The sequence below is a fragment of the Vulpes lagopus genome, chromosome 3 (assembly GCF_018345385.1).
Source record: "Vulpes lagopus strain Blue_001 chromosome 3, ASM1834538v1, whole genome shotgun sequence".
Lineage (NCBI taxonomy): Eukaryota > Metazoa > Chordata > Mammalia > Carnivora > Canidae > Vulpes > Vulpes lagopus.
This window is the reverse complement of record NC_054826.1, coordinates 21,148,639-21,165,533: the sequence shown is the minus strand read 5'-3', so window position 1 is coordinate 21,165,533 and position 16,895 is coordinate 21,148,639. Positions and strand designations below refer to the sequence as shown.

General features: G+C 40.0%; 1 protein-coding gene across 6 annotated transcripts in view; it reads right to left on the bottom strand.

Moving 5' to 3' along the window:
• The window catches only part of GHR (growth hormone receptor), a 271,673-nt gene that overhangs the window by 180,385 nt on the left and 74,393 nt on the right, over positions 1 to 16,895 (bottom strand). The window contains exon 1 of one of the 6 annotated variants that reach the window (XM_041747923.1): positions 8,336 to 8,668. The exons of 4 other annotated variants lie outside the window; for them this stretch is intronic. The gene's annotated coding sequence lies outside the window, so the exon portion shown is untranslated. Of the gene's footprint in view, positions 1 to 8,335; positions 8,669 to 16,895 lie in introns of those variants that run through there. One more of the 6 variants, XM_041747927.1, reaches the window with a different exon arrangement.

The window sequence follows — 16,895 nt, the reverse complement described above, 5'->3', positions numbered from 1 at the left end:
ACAGCATCAAGAGAAATATCATAAGCTTTTGGAGTACACGACAATGCCCAGAAGGCATGCCATTTTCATAACATAAAACATATGCCTACTATGAGTGGCAGCAACCTAATTTCACTTTAAGTTGGAATGAACAATACCACTAAGAAACATATGACAAGTTCAATACCAAGTTAAGGAATTTTTAGTTACAACTTATTGCAGATGTCAAACACAATATGAAATAGAACATTTCACTTTGTTTCCTTTACATCACAATTTTGTCTTAATTGGAACTGACAAAATAATTCCTGGCCATACAGAAGTGATGACATTTCAAGCATAAGGACTTATGCTTTGGCTCACATATGCATTCTATTCCCCTTTGACTTATTATTATTCACGAGACAGCCACAATAATATAAACACTGTACTCATACATTTGGTATTTACTGAGTGCCTGCTATGACCTGGGTACTGACTTAGGCTTAAAGGTTACAGTCATAAAAACAGGAAAACATTCCTCCCCTCTTGCAGCTTCTAACTGGGCTAATTTGGTCTTATTTCAACATTCACAGTCATTGTTTTGGTTAAGCTCAGTTCAGGTTTTAAAAGGGAAATCCCCATCGAAGGAAAATTCTTAAGTTATGACTGCCTTTTTCCAAAATGTATTTTCTCAACCCCCTACAATTTATATTAAACTCAGAGATACGGTCATTCTTAGAAGAACTAGGATATGACGAAGGGTTCTTTCTCTTTGAGAAGATGAGTTTCTCAATTACAAGTGTCTAATGAGTTAGCCAGCAGGTGCAGTTGCTACATGTCAAACCAAGAATGGTCACAGAATCCTGGACAGGCCAGCTGAAAAAGAGTCCCCCAAATATCAAACTTAATCCTTGCTCTGCCCAAAACTGTAAACTGGTATCTTTAGCAAGTGCCAGTAAATAATTACACATTTTGGCAAACAAGTGCAAACAACCAGATTCAGTTTGCCCCAAACCTGTCCACAAGATCCTCTGTGCCAACAGGCATCGATCTGACCACAGGGGATGCCAGGTAACAGGCTAGGGTGCAAGACACACCTGGGCGTTAGTGCAAGTTTCCTCCTTTTGCTGATGAGCACTATGGTGTTTCAAAGCCACACAAGCACACCTACACATGTCTCTTCTTAGAAGAAAACAAAATGGTCATTTCATGTTTGAGTTTCTTCTACCTTAGTTCTTTAGCTGTCTCTTGCCACCTCCCCTCACCCCCCAGCCTTGTCTTCTTTCCCCTCACTATTGCTATCCCTTCACAAGCTCATTTCATGAAGCTCTGCAGACATCACATATCACAGGAGGGGACCCTGAAGCTCAGGATCTCAAAGCTACAAAGCAGCTGAATCAGGATTCCATCTGAGTCCAGAGTCCTCAACCATTGTACAACACTGCCTCTTTGGTGATTTTTGACTTTAAGTCTTTATAATAAAGATGAAGTTTTTTTTTAGGCATTAGGTAGAACAGTAGCAGTGAAACATAAGAAGTCAGTATTAATCTCTAATGTACTTGAGAAAAATCTAACAAATTCGCTAGAGTGCTTTAAAGCTGGTAATTAAGGGGGCAATTTATTAAGGTTACACGTCCTAATTGCATCAATTTTTTCCCTCCAGTTTTATTGAGAAATAGCTGACATACAACATTGTATCAACTTAAAGCACACAGCATGATGGTCTGGTTTACACATGCTGTGAAATGATGACCCACAACAGGTTCAACTAACAATCAGGTTCTCATACACATAAAAATAAAGTTCTCCTTGTGATGAGAACTCTTGGATTTACTCTCTTAATAACTTTCCTGAATATCCAACAGTGTTAGCTATATTCATTACGCGGTACATTATTCAACCTGTGGTATTTATTTATTTTATAACTGCAGGTTTGTACCATTTGACCAACTTCTTCCAATTTCCCCTTCCCCATCCTCTACCTTTTTTTTCCCCTGAGTTTTTTGTTTTAGATTTCAAACGTAAGTGAAATCATACAGTATTTGTCTTTCTCTGAGACTCATTTCACTTAGCATAATACATTCAAGGTCCAACCATGTTGTCCCAAATGGTAAGATTTCCTCATTTTCTTTAACTGGCTGAATAATGTTCAATTGATTACCACGATTTTTTAATCCATTCATCCACTGGACCCTTAGATTGCTTCTAGGTCTTGGCTATTGTAAATAATGTTGCTATAAACATGGCAGTGTACGTATCTTCTCAGATTAGTGTTTTTGGTTTTTATTGGATATATTCCTAGAAATGGAACGGCTGGATCATATGGTATTTCTACTTTTAATATTTTTGAGAATCCTCCATACTGTTTTCCATAGTGGCTACACCAATTTACAATCCCACCAACAGTGCACCAAGGTTCCTTTTCTCTACATCCATGCCAGTATGTGCTATCTCCTGTCTTTTTTTTATTCTAACAGGCATGAGGTGATGTCACAGTGTGGTTTTAATTTGCATTTTCCTAATGACTGGTGATGTTGAACATCTTTTCATGTACCCATTGGTCTTTGTGCATCTTCTTTTATTTAAGCCCTTTGCTCATTTTTTAATTGGGTTCTTTGGTTTATTTTTGCTATTGAGCTGTGTAAGATCTTTATATATTTTGAATATTAACCCCTTATTACGTATATGGTTTGCAAATATATTTTTTTCCCATTCCATAGGCTGCCACTTCACTTTGTTGATGGTTTCTTTGCTGTGCAAAAGTTTTTTAGTTTGATGCAGTTCCACTTATTTATATTTTATTTTGTTGCTTATGTTTTAGGTTTCATAGCTAAAAAATCATTACCAAGACCCATATCAAGGACCTTTATTCCTACCCTTTCTTCTACAGTTTCATGATTTTAGATGTTACATTTAAGTTGTTAATCCATTCTGAGTTAATTTTTGTGAGTGGTGCTAAGATATGGGTCCAATTTTGTTTCCATGTGAATATCCAATTATCCCAGCATCACTCATCTCCATCGAGTATTTTTGGCTTCTTTGTCAAATATTCTTTGACTCTGTATGCTTCAGTGTATTTATGAGTTTTCAATTCTGTTCCATTGGTCTATTTGTTTTTATGCCAGTACGATACTGTTCTGATTACTGTAGTTTCATAGTATAGCTTGCAGTCAGGAAGTGTGATGACTCCTGCTTTCTTGTTCTTTCTCAGGATTCCTTTGGCTTTTATGCTTCCATATAAATTTTAGGAGTGTTTTTTTTCTTCCTAGTTTTGTAAAAAAAAAAAAGTGCTATTGTAATCTTGTTAGGGATTGCGTTACATCCATAGATGGCTTTTAGTAGTAGTGACATTTTAACAATATTCATTCTTCCAATCTATGAACACAGGATATCTTCCCAGTTATTCATTATTTTGATTTCTTTTATATGTCTTGTTTTCAGTTCTTTCAGCATCTTAAATTTATCCGTAAGTATTTTATTATTTTTACACTATTGGAAATGGGATTGATTTCTTTTTCAGAAAATTCGTTGTTAGTGTACAGAAATGCTACTGATTTTTGTATGTTAATTTTGGATCTTGAAACTTCACTGAATTCATTGATTAGATCAACTGAATCTTTAGATTTTCTTTATATAAAACCCTGTCATCTGCAATCAGAGAAATCTTCTTTTCCAATTTTAATTCCATCTATCTGCCTTATTACTCCAGCTATTATTTCTAGGTACTATGTTAAATAGGAGTAGTGATAGTGGACACTGTTTGTCTTGTTCTTGATCTTACAGGAAAAGCTTTCAACCTTTCACCACTGAGTATGATGTCAGCTGTGGGCTGTTCTATATGGCCTTTATTATGTTGAGATACATTCATTCCTTCTGTACCTCAGTTGTTATGGATTTTTATCACAAATGGATGTTGATTTTTGTCAGATGATTTTTTTCTGCATTTATTGAGATGATACAATTCTTTCCTTTCATCCTATGTATCACATTGATTTGTTTGTATATGTTGTACCATCCTTGCATCCTAGGGATAAAATTCACTTCATGATGGTAAATGATCCTTTTAAGCGCTGCTGAATTTGGTTTGTATTGAGAATTTTTGCACCTATGTTCATCAGGGATAATGGCCTGCAGTTTTCTTTTCTAGTAGTATCCTTTTCTAGGTTTGGTATCAGGATAATGCTGGCCTTGTAAATTGAGTTTAGGAGTATTCTCCTATTTTTTTTTTTGAAGAGTTTTAGAAGGACTGGTGTGAATCTTCTTTAAATGTTTGGTACAATTGCCAATGAAGTCATCTGATCCTGACCTTTTCCTTTGTTGGGAGATATTTGATTACTGATTCAATCTCCTTAACTATTAATTGGTCTCCTCATATTTTCTATTTCTTCCTCAGTCAGCCTTGGTAAGTTGTATGTTTCTAAGAAATTTTCCATTGCTTCTAAGTTGTCTAATTTGTCGCTATACAGTTGCTTATAGTAGCCTCTTGCAATCCTTTGAATTCTTTATTGTCAGATGTAATGTCTCTTTTATTTATAATTTTATTGATTTGGGTTCTTTTTGTTTTTTCCTTTGGATAGCTAGAAGTTTGTCAATTTTATCTTTTCAAAGAACCAATTCTTAGTTTGGCTATTCTTTTCTGGTGTTTTTCTGTTCTCTATTTCTGTCCTAATCTTTATTATTTCCTTTCTTCTGCTAATTTTGGGCTCAGTTGGCTCTTCTTTTTCTAGTTCTAGCATGTAGAATTAGGTAGTTTATTTGGGATCTTTCTTGCCTTTTAATGTAGGCATTTATTGCTATGAACCTCCCTCTTAAAACTGTTTTTTGCTGCATCCTACACTGTAATATGCTGCATTGACACTTTCATTTATATCAAGAAGGTATTTCATTTCCCCTTTAACTTCTTCTTTGATCCACTGGTTGTTGAGGAGACTGCCATTTAATTTCCATGTGTTCATGAATTTTTCAGTTTTCCTCTTGTTACGGATTTCTAGTTTCATGCCACTGTGGTCACAGAAGATACTCAGTATGATTTCAATCTTCTTGAATTGGCTTAAAGTTCTTTGGTGACCTGCCACATGGTCTATCTGAGAAAATGTTCCATGTGTGCTCAAGAAGAATGTGCATTCTGCTGTTGTTGGAGTGAATGTTCTGTATATGTCTGTTAGGTCCAGTTGGTCTATAATGCTGCTCAAATCTGCTGTTTCCTTATTGATTCTGTCTGGATGTCCTACCCATTGTTGGGAGTGGGAAATTAAAGTCCCCAATCATTATTATATTACTGTTTATTTCTCCTTTTGGATCTGTTAGAAAATTTTTGTTTTATGCATTTAGGTGCTCCAAAATTGGGTGCATAAGTATTTACAATTGTTATATCTTCTTGATGTATTGCCCTCTTTATCAATCTCTAATGACATTTTGTAAATCTTTTTGCCATTTTTTGGTTTAAAGTCTGATATGTGTATAGCTACCCCTGCCTTTTCTTTTCTTTTTCTTTTTTCACTCTTTGGTCACCATTTTCTTAAAATATTGTTTTGCATCCCTTCACTTTCTGTCCATGTATCTTCTCTAAGGCTAAAGTTTGAGTCTCTTGAAGCCAACATATTGTTGGATCCTGGTTTTCTTGTTTGTTTTTTAAAATCCATTCAGCTATTATATGTTCTTTAATTGGAGACCTGAATTCACTTATGTCTAAAGCAATTACTGATGGGATAAGGACTTACTATAGCCATTTTGTTGTTTTCTGGTTGGTTGTAGATTCACTTTTCCATGATTCTTATCCTGCTATCTTTCTGTGTTTTGATGTCTTTTGTTACCAATATACTCTGACTTCTTTGTCATGTTCTTTTGTATATAATTACCATTAGATTTTCCTTTGTGGTTACCATGAGGTTTACATAAAAGATTTTAAATTTATACACCCTATTTTAAACTGATAACAATTTAAATAAAATGTATAAACTTTACACTTTTATTTCTCATCCCCTTCACAGTTTAAATTTTTGCTGTTAAAATTTATGTTTTCATATTATATAACAATAGATTATTATAGATATGGTTATTTTATTAGATTTAATTTTTTAACTTTTAAACGAGTTTTAAGTGAATTCTGTGTCACTATTATCATATTGTAGAGTATAACTATGACAATATATTTACCATTACCAGTGAGATTTACTCAGGTTTTTATGATATTAGTGTTCTTTTATGTTTCAAAGAAGTTCCTTTAATACTTTAAAAAAAAAGATTTTATTTATTTACTGAGAGAGAGAGAGAGAGAGAGTGCACATGTGAGCCCAGGGAGGTAGAGGGAGAAGGAGAGACTCTCAAGCAGATTCCCCATTGAGTGCAGAGCCCAACATAGGACCTTGAGATCATGACCTGAGCCCAAAATAGGAGTCAGATGCTTAACCAACTGAGCCACCCAAGCACCCCTCCCTTTACTATTTCTTTTAAGACAGGTACTGTGGTAATCAACACCCTCAGCTTTTGTTCAGGAAGGTCTATTCCTTCTTCATTTCTGAAGAACAGATCTACTAGGTGTAGAATTCTTGATTTTCAGTTGTTTTTTTTTTTTGTTGTTTTTTTTTGTTTTTTTTTTTTTTTACAATTTTCTGAATATATCACTCCATTCTCTCCTAGCCTGAGAAATCTGCCACTAGTCTGAAGTTGTATGCAACTTCTCTCTTCTCTTTTACTGCTCTTAAAATTCTTTGACTTTTGACAGTTTACTTATGTGTCTCAGTGTAGTCCTATTTGGATTCAACCTATTTGGAATTCTTTGGGCTTTATGGATCTCAATATCAATTTCTCTCCCCAGGTTTGAGAAGTTTTCAGCCATTATTGCTTTAAATATGCTTTTCCCCCTTCTCTTCTGGAATTCCTATAATGCTAATATTATTTCTTTTCATTGTGTACCATAATACCCATAGGCTTTCCTCACTCTTTCATCCTGTTTGCTCCTCTGACTCAATAATTTTTAATATCTTATCCTCCAGCTCACTGATTCTTCTGTATGATCAAGTCTACTTTTGAAACTCTATACTGAATTCTTCAGTTCCATTATTGTATTTTTCAACGCCAGAATTTCTGGTTTTTGATGTCTATTTTTTTGTCAAACTTATTTTGTTCATGCATTGTTTTCTCAATTTTGTTTGGTTGTCTGTGTCTTCTTGTAGCTCATTAAACTCATTATTCTGAATTCTTTGTCTGGCAGTTCATAGATCTCCATTTATTTAGGGTGAGTTATTGGAGCTTTATTATTTTTCTTTGGTGGTGTTGCATTTACCTTTTTATGATCCTGACTCCTTACATTGGTGTCTGCTCATTTCAGTAATCAGGCTCCTTTTCCAGACTTTACAGGTTTGCTTTGATAAAGAGTTTTTCACCAGTCAGCTCACTTTGGGTTCCTGGGTGTGTTTGGTGGTAATGTCCTGGGGCAGGTGGGGCCCACTATTATGATCTATTTTTGAGCAAGGCAATTGTTCAAGCTCTGAGGATGGGGATGGGGGTGGAGATGGTTTGCTACTGTCTGAGAACAGTTAGATGGACTGTTGGCTTGGTTTCCAACCTAAGTGAAGCTGTAGGATGAGATCCATAGTTGCCTGGATTCTCTGGTCAGGCTTACCAGATGGTTGGGAATGAGTACTATATTCAGTAGTAGATGGGGCTTTGAATTAGCTTCCCTACCCTGTCAAGGCAGCAGAGTCTATAAAACTTGTTTGGGGACCCAGGTCAGTCCAGACTGCATTCAATTCCCCAGTCAACTGAAACTACTGATTTTGCTCTGCACACAGAGAAAGCCATGGGCTGTGTTCTCTGTTCACTGTATGTAGGGCTGCTCAATGGCCTCTGCAGCTTCCTGCCTACTCTGGTTAGGTTCCCTGGTTTGATGGGCTAAAATATGTATTCAGCAATGAGTGGGGCTATGAATTAGATTCTCTGTCTGGGCACAGCAGAAGCAGCAGCTCTAGAGTTGACAAAGTATTCTGGTGGCCATATTAACTCAAACAAACCCACATCCCAAGTTCCCTGACCAAACAAGGCCACTGGCTTTGCCCTACAAAGTATCAGCTCTGCCTACCTCCTGGGTCTAGGGCCACTGAGCTGCACAGCTTCCAGTAGTTATCTCCAGCCTTTCTGTCAGATGGTTAGAAGATACCGTGGTACATGAGGCTGTTTCAGCTCCCTTGCCTGGGCAAGAGGGGTAGGGGCTGCTCCAGACTATCAGTTTCCCAAACAGGCTCTCTGATTGGGAGGGGCTGGAAACTACCCTCAGCCATGGCTGTAAATTAATCCCCCTGCCTCTGCATAGCACAGGAATGTTCCATGCCTGGTACTGGCTTCGCTCTGGGGATGATCAGCTTTGCCCACTCACCTCTCAGCTCAAGTGCTGTTAGGCCACACTGCTTCTAGATGTTGCCAGTCATTCTGGTCAGATGGGGCCTGAAGAGATTCTCCACAGTGAGCAGGACTATGATTCAGCTCCTTGCTGAGGGCCAGCAAAACTCCTCATTTGAGGACCCAAATCAGGCAGATCTGTACTCTCCTGAGTTCCCTGGTTAGAGTACATCTGACTTGGTTCTGCAGATGAGCAAATCCTCTGGCAAGGGTTACTACTTGGGCACTGTCCAGGTGAACTCGGTCTGCCAAAATTCATGTGCTGGTTGTTGAGAGGCCCTCTCCCTTTCTCCTCCACAATCAGATTCCCAGGGACTGAGCCCCACAGATTCCCCTGAAATTCCTGTGGTACAAGATCAGAGTAGGGGCTCCCTCAAAGAGACCCACAATGCTGGGGGGGTGTTAACTGTCCCTCCAGGATTCTCTTCCTACTGTAGAAACTGAAGGCTCAAGGCAGACCTCTTCATTTGGTGCTGTCCTGGTGTGGGGGAGGGGCAGCATGGTCATTGTACAGCTGCTTCTCTTACCCCCTTTTTTCAAAAAAGATTTTATTTATTCATGAGAGAGAGAGAGAGAGAGAGAGAGAGAGAAAGAGAGAGGCAGAGACACAGGCAGAGGGGAGAAGCAGGCTCCATGCAAAGAGCCTGATATGGGACTTGATCCCAGGACTTCAGGATCACACCCTTGGCCAAAGGCAGATGCTCAACTGCTGAGCCACCCAGGCATCCCTTCTCTTACCCTTTTAATCTGACTTGGCCTCTTTGGTGTAGGATCATTCTTCAGCTGCACCTCATGTTCTAGGATTCTCTCAGTGACGTCCTGTTCTTGAATAGTTGTTAGTTGTTTTTCTTGTATATAAGGGTAACAACCTAATCACCTCGGTGATGTTAATCTCAACTTTAAGCCTTTTGTCCCTCCCATGTGGGAGCGCAATGACAAAAGTCAGGAACAAATACTAATTAGAGGTTACAATGACCCACATGAACCCACAAGTAAATGACAAAAATCTACCCTATAATGAATGTCACAGTTATCCTCTGTAACCTACTCCAAAGGAAAGCCAAATGAAGTCTTTGTTTCCATTAACTTTTACTATTGTTATTCAGTTCATGGATCCAGAAAAGCTTTTGGTGGGCATAGTTCTTAGATTTATACTAAGCAACTCCATGGAGAGAAAGCTGCAACTGTGGTCTCACAAGATCCACACACCTAATGCACTCATTTACAGGCTGTGTAAACACTGATGACACAGGAGGATTCCTACTACCCTCCTTCACCAAAGCTTTTACAACCCAACTTCACTCTTACTGGTTATGAAGGCTGGACCACCCACTAAATTTTCTCCAGCTAAGTAAACAGCTACAGTTGAGAAAAGTGCAAACTTCTGGGCTTACTGCTTTTAGATCCACCAAGTGTTCGTTCAAGACTGAGTTCCAGCAGGTTACAGACAAAATCCAACAGAATGAAACTGGGAGCTTAAGTAAGCCTTACCGCCAAATGCATGAAATCATTAGGTTAGTTCTTGACCTGTGTCTACCGTCACTCTTCTTTCTGCTGTACACCTGTCTGGCTCAGAAGCCAATGCTATTTAGATGAAATGGAGCATAGTAACACTGATTCCATGGAAAAAGAAAAACGCAGCAGCTTATAAAGTGAGTTCCATTAGTGAACTGACAGTATTCAATGACAGAATACCAGGAGATGGAGAAGGAAAAACATGATAACAGCTGTAAACAGTAGCTGTCTGCATGAAAGAGCCACTAGCCTGTGCCAAAGTAAACTACGAGGAAAAGAAAACTGTTTTTACCAGTAAGGCAAAACTGCTTTCTGGATTTGGAATCATTTTCCTTTAGAGTCATTCTTTGGTTTTCTGAAAGGGACCAGGTTGAAGGTCTGTATGGAATTCTGATTAGATTGGGGAAAAACCAGCAGCTAGCAAACGCAGATTAAGTGCCTACTGTGTATAAGACATTGCACTGTGGTAAAGCCTGCATCATGCTTTCCTCCCTGGCCTAAGTACTCTTGGCAATTTCAGTCTCTGTTCTTGATAAAAGATGACTGCCCCCTCCTGGCCACCTTTTATGAGATTGTTTTAAGACGTGGTTGTACCCATCACCTGCCCTCATTGCTCTTCCTCCTCTGAGATGTCACAAACTCCTAGTGAAATCAAGTGTCTTATTGGTCTATAAAGGTCTAATCCACTTTCAGATGACAGAGGCTAAGCATAGGAAATCTCACATAGCTCCTTTATCAAATGGGACTGGGATCATACTACTCAGAGGGACGCTCCACTGACCCTCCCACCATCTTTTCTTTCCATTCTCCTCTCTCATTCAGTAATGACCACAGATCTTCACCAACTTCTTACCATGGTGGAGTTCTAGAGACAGGCCTGGGTATTACTTCACCAGAAATCCCAGTCTATTTACTGCCTTAGCCCTTCCTCTTACTTAGGCCTTGCTCCAATTTTTCACTTCTATTTCTCAAACCCACACCTGTTTCTACTAACTCTATACTTACAAAGATACCCTGAGACCAACATATCTCTGAATCATTTCTTTCTGCTTATATCTACAACCATTTATGTCTATGATCATAGATTGCTGGGAGTTTGCTTGCCTAAACCCAGATAAAATCTGCTTTTTGAGGATAAATTTTAAACAGAAGGTAAGAGAGACCTGATTATCAGAGAAACAAGGCTGAAGATCCCACCAAGTAGTGTAGTGTGAATTTATCTTCCCAATGTGGAATCTCTGGGCCTTCCTATCCAAAGAGGTGATCTTGCTCATAGATTTGCAGATTTGCAGAACAAATCTGGATTGGGGACCTGTACCCAGAAGCCACATGCAAGCAATCAAATTCCTACATGCAGAATCCAAAACATAGTGTAAAATGCATCCACTGATTTTAGTAAATCTTTTCCTATAATTAGCCACTCGTCTTCAAGACCAGTTCTAGTTCAAGAACTTGTCCAATGTTGACTAGGAAAAATAACATTCCAAGCATAGGGAGTTTTATTTTTTCAAGGACCTACAGGATTGTAAAGAATTTTCATATTGAAATCATTAATGTTAGTAACTAACTCATGGTTAATCACTAAAAAAAGGTGGCAGGGAAAGGAGGAAGGTAACATACATAAGCTAAAGTCACAGATAATCCCCAAACCTCTTTAACAAAGTTTTAACCTCTTCCTGCTAAGCCTTTTATCAGAGCTGCTAAGGAATAACCAATGTGACATATTTAAGCTTTATCTCATCTATTTCCTCTCCCTGGCCTCTCATTGGGCTGCTAATGAGCTGTGAAGTGGCCAAAAGATAGCTGGCCTCCACACGGGAGGGAGAAGGCTACAAACTGGATAATCCACAAAGTCACTTGGAGACCACGGGAGAAGCTGTGTACTTCTTACTCCACAGCCCTGGGAAATATGATGTCAGAGGCTAAGCCAGCATTTTTCTCCCAAATACCTGCCCCTACACAGTTGAAATCTCACCAAAGAGGTACTTTTGCTGTTATTGTTTAAAGCATTAGGTCTCTAGGAATCACCTGATTATCAAAATTTGGCTGCATTAGTCCACTGAGATGTGGAAATGTGGATAGAATAACTTGTTAACAATACACAACCTGCCCACAGCAGAGCTGAGAAATGGCTTACAGGAGGGTGCTGTTTTCACCAGAAACCTCACTAAGGATCTCTCTGATTCGGCTTTATTTCCTTGGTCATTAAAAAAATGTTTTCCTCCCAGCACCATGAGTTTAGGGCACCAGAGTAAGAAGTTTAAGGTGTTAAAAAGTGTTCAGGGGTTGAGGGAGTGATACCACTATGAGTTGAGAGATGAATTGGAACTGGCAGAGGGAACCTAAGAGAGACCAGGGGAAGAGGGTGTCAAAATTTTTAATTCAAGTCCAAAACTGCTATGGAGAATATACTTGTTTTGTTACCTTTATTAATTAACAGTTTTACGCAGCTAGTTGCCAATGGGCCGCCTGCTATCCAAGTATAGGGTCCCAAAGGATTTGGATACAGAATAAGTTTTGTTTTAGAAAAACATGTAGAAATGAAATATTGATAGTTTATTTACACATATGTATGTATACATATATATGTAGGTGTGCACATAGATATATACATCCACACGTACACATATATAAATGAATATAGAGGTATATACACATATTCATTGAATATCTTCACAAACACAAATTCAGAAAAGAAATAAAGGCAGATGGACCATTCTCTAGGTTAGAAGGAAATTCAGACAAATTCTAAAAGAATGTGAGTTTCACTCATTCCACAAAGATTTACGAAATGCCTTGCACATGCTGGACCATGCTCTAGGCACTGAAGATACAGCAGAGAAAAAGCAAACAACTAAAACAAAAACCACACAACCCTTGCCTTCTCAGAGCTTCTATACTTATGGATGTGGGTCAGGCAATAAGCGAGTAATATGCATCAGATGGTAAGTCCTATGGAGAAAAATAAACCACGACACGCAGGGAAGAATGTCTGCACGGGGGAGGTGGGTGGTGAGAGTGTTGTACTTTCAAATGAGCTGCCAGGAAAGCTGATGCTCTGAAGGAAAAATCAGAACAGAGATCTGAAAGAGATGAAGAAATCCAGGCAGCTTCCCAGAGGGAGAGCACTCCAGGTGGAGAGCAGAGCAAGTGCAAAAGCCTCAAGGTAGGCACTTGCCTGACACATCCGAGAAAGAGCCAACATGACAGTGAGGACAGGCTGTTCTGTTACAACATGTGTTTCTGTACCAGCAGTCTGCTCATAGACTATTGGTAAACAGTAGGGTAATGTTGGTATAAGATGGAAAGAAGATTTTTCTTAGCCAAAGGAGCCAGAATGGGAGTAGAAATCTAATCTTAGCAGGAAGGGAGGAAGCCCTCAGTGTGGTTCCTGCACGGGCTGGAGTGAGTTCAGCTCCATTTAAGAGAATTAAAAATGAGCACCCCCGCCCGAGCTACCTCCCCAGAAGTGTGCCCCCTCTTACCCGCACGGCTCTCCCAAGCTACCCCTTGCTGTCCTGCCTAGTGCTGGAGGTTTTAAGTTATGTAAGATAGGAGAGGTCTGCTCCAATCCAAACTTTCCCATAAGCCTTGTTATTTTTAGAGTGCATTTTGCAGAACACAGAGTTTTACAGGACACATAGAGTGCTATAGCAGAAACATCGACCACAAAGGGCCTTACAGGCCACTATGAAATGGGGAGGCACTGGAGAGCTTGGAGCAGAGGCATGAGATGATATAATGTGCTGAAAACAAACTGGTGGGGGGAGGGAGGGGGCAGGGAGGGGGGCAAGGATCCAAGGGGAGAGGAATAAACAACTGCAGAAGCAAGTGGACCTCACAGCAGTCTCTGCAATCCCCCAGGTGAGAGATGATGGTGGCTTGGACCAGGAAGGAACTAGTGAAAATTGTGTGAAATGGTTAGGATTTGCTGATGAATCAGCTTTGGAAAATGAACAGAAGAATGGAGTCAGGATGGCTCCAATACATTTCAGCCTAAGGAACTGAATGAAGGGTGGTGATGTCACCACCGGAATGGGAGGGATGACTGGAGGATGATCCAGTTAAGAGTGGTTAGTTTGTTTTGGGGTAAAGTCAATTTTCAGTGTCCTCTATACAGCATTCAAGTGGAGATTTCAACCTGTCCAGAGCTCAGGGGAGATGAATCTGAACTTTTCAGGGCATAGATATTATTTAAAGCCACAAAAGTAAACGTATTCACATTCCTATCAAAAATGGACTCTCCAGCAACCCACTAGCAGGCTGAGAAAGTGCCAATATCTACAAACCTTATGGACTTAACTTTAATTTGTAGTACAAAAGCTTGGATGCCTGGAACAGAAGTAGGAAGTGCTTATGGTGGCAGAAGAGTACCCTCCCCAACCCCCTTACCTCATGCCAAAAAAGAAAAAGGTCTAAGGCCTGGATCCTGGGTCACTGGAATGGATGCTGGGATAATGAGCAAAAACAGCAAAGAAAGCTTATAAGGAAGACCTGTGAGGTGTGAGGAATATCAGGACAGTGTGGTGTGTTCTGGACCCCAAGTAAAGAAGGTGGGGTGGAGATCAAACAGGTCAAGGAAGATGAAGACTAAGGATTTGCTACTGAACTAGGCACCCAGCATATGGTGAGCAAATGTCCCCGTGGCTGAGCATGGTTTTGGTGTCCATGTGCCACCCCACCATAACCAATGGAGCATAGTCAACCCTCCCAGAGAGTTTTGCCGAAAGGAGGGATTTAAAAATAGAGCAGTGGCTAAAGACACAAGACCACCAACTGTATGTTTATTTTTTAATAGTATGGGGACATTACAGCATGTTTTATGGTGACCAGAATGATCCAATGAAGAGAGAAAACAGACAATACAATAGCGAGAAGGGGAGAATTGCTGGGGTAACATCCCTGCATGGAAGATAAGAGGGAAAGCAAGTGTCCAGCAGAGAGATCTGTCTTAGCTCTCTGTTAAAAGGAGGGAGGCTTGGCATATGGGCACTGATTCTGAGAGATGCATAGATGTGGTGTTGGAAGCTTGTAGATGCTCTCCTGATTTCCTTTGGGTTTGTTTTGCAGTAAAATAGGAAGATCGGTTATCTGCAGAGGTAGGATGTGGGAAGTTAAGTGTTAGAGGCTTGAGGATAAATGAGAAAGTGTGAAATAGTGGTCTAGAAGAGTAGAAAAGTAACTTGGACTAGAGAAATAAGGGGCACTGCCAGACATTCCTAAGGGCTCCATGAGGTTAGTGGCTATGCCTTTACATCGAAACCAGTCAGCATGGTATGCATTTTCTGCTGGGTCTCTCAGGTGCAGGCACAGTTGAGGTGGACAGGTGGATATAATCTTGGGTGGAATTTTGCCAACTAGAAGTATGATGAAGCAAGAGAAGTGCAAAATATTGTAATAATGAACTTCTATGATTTGAATGCTGTGTCCTCTCCCAAACTTGCATGTTGAAATCGACACCCAAAGGTTATATTATTAGTAAGCAGGGCCTTAGGTTATGAGAGTAGAGCCCTCATGAATGATATTAGTGCTCTTATAAAGAGATTAACCAGGTTCCCTTCCACCATGTGAGTCTGTGACCCAGAAGGGGGTCCTCACCTGACCATGCTGGCACCCTGATCTCAGACTTCCAGCTTCCAGGACTATAGAAATAATTTTTTTTAAAGCCACCCAGTCTCTGGTATTTTGGTACAGCAGCCCAAACAGATTATGACATGAACCATGAAATATGGTGTGGGGTAAGGATGTGTATTTCTTGTCAGCTACAAGTGGAGAGTTAGTCAGTGTAGGCTGTAAGCAGTTGTCATATAGTAAATGACCATCCATTGATAGACATTTCATCACACAGTGATATCCTTCCCCCCTCCTTTGGAAAAGTTCTTGTTCCCTTTCAAGCTGGTGAAACAACAGTAACTTCATACACAAACTTTTTGTTGGGAGATGGGTAAGATGCAATATCTTACTACGTTGTGTAATATCATCGTTCATACCAAGAGTAGACATCTCTTGAGGTTCATTACTTAGAATAAGGAGGGTGGGAGTGAAAGCCCTCAAATGAGGGCTCTAGAAGATAGCAGGGGCACGGGTGGCAGGAATGTGGGACAGAACATTACTATATAGCTGTGAAATCATATGCAAGTCATTTTCATGCACATGCCTCCTCCAGGCTTCCCTACTTATTCCATCCTTAATTAGTATGTCTCTTGGAGAGATTTTTCTATGACTTTCCTTTTATTTTTTTTTTTTCTTTTTGGACCTTCACCCATCAGTAAGCTATAGAACCAGCCCTCTCAGTGCTACCACCCCCCAGCTGCACATAGTCTTGAGTGATAAGGCTGGGACAGGCTGAACTGACCAGTGATTCTGGACACTGGCAGGCATTTACAAGTGTCTTTGCAAAAAGTATCAGAAAGCAGATGCTAATCCAAGATACAATGAGGTCAGGGCCCTGGGTTCCTTGAATATACCATTCGTTTTTGGCAGCTTATAGACTCTAAAATAGCATTTCCCATCTGGGCTCATTATTCTATTTGGCCCTGCCCCCCTAGCAGGTCCATTCTAGATCTTTCTCCTCCTCCTACACCTCAAGAAGCTTGGCTGCTATGGCCTCAATCTCTGGGCTCACTTGCTGGCTGATTTCCTATTGGGTTTGAACAATGGAGATTTGAAAGAGAGGTACTGACAGTAGCAGTAGGAAGACTGGCAGGGCTGCAGCAGATGACTTCCCTACAATTCCTGCATTCTGACAGAACCTAAGTCCCTATAGGACTCTAGCTTCTGTTACTTGCCCATCCTCTGTGATGCGTGCTCTTCCAGAACAAGAGTAACACCATTTCCTCCCATTGCTGCTCCAGGTACAGGAGTGGTAACAGCTCCCACCTCATGGCTGGGGTCCAAGGGCCTCAACCCATTTCATTAGTGACTTCACTCCCACCCCCACTTGTATGTCTCTCCCCTTTATTAAAGCCTCTTGAATTCTTGCCAGGACCATTTCAAATTCTACCATGTGTAATTTTACAACT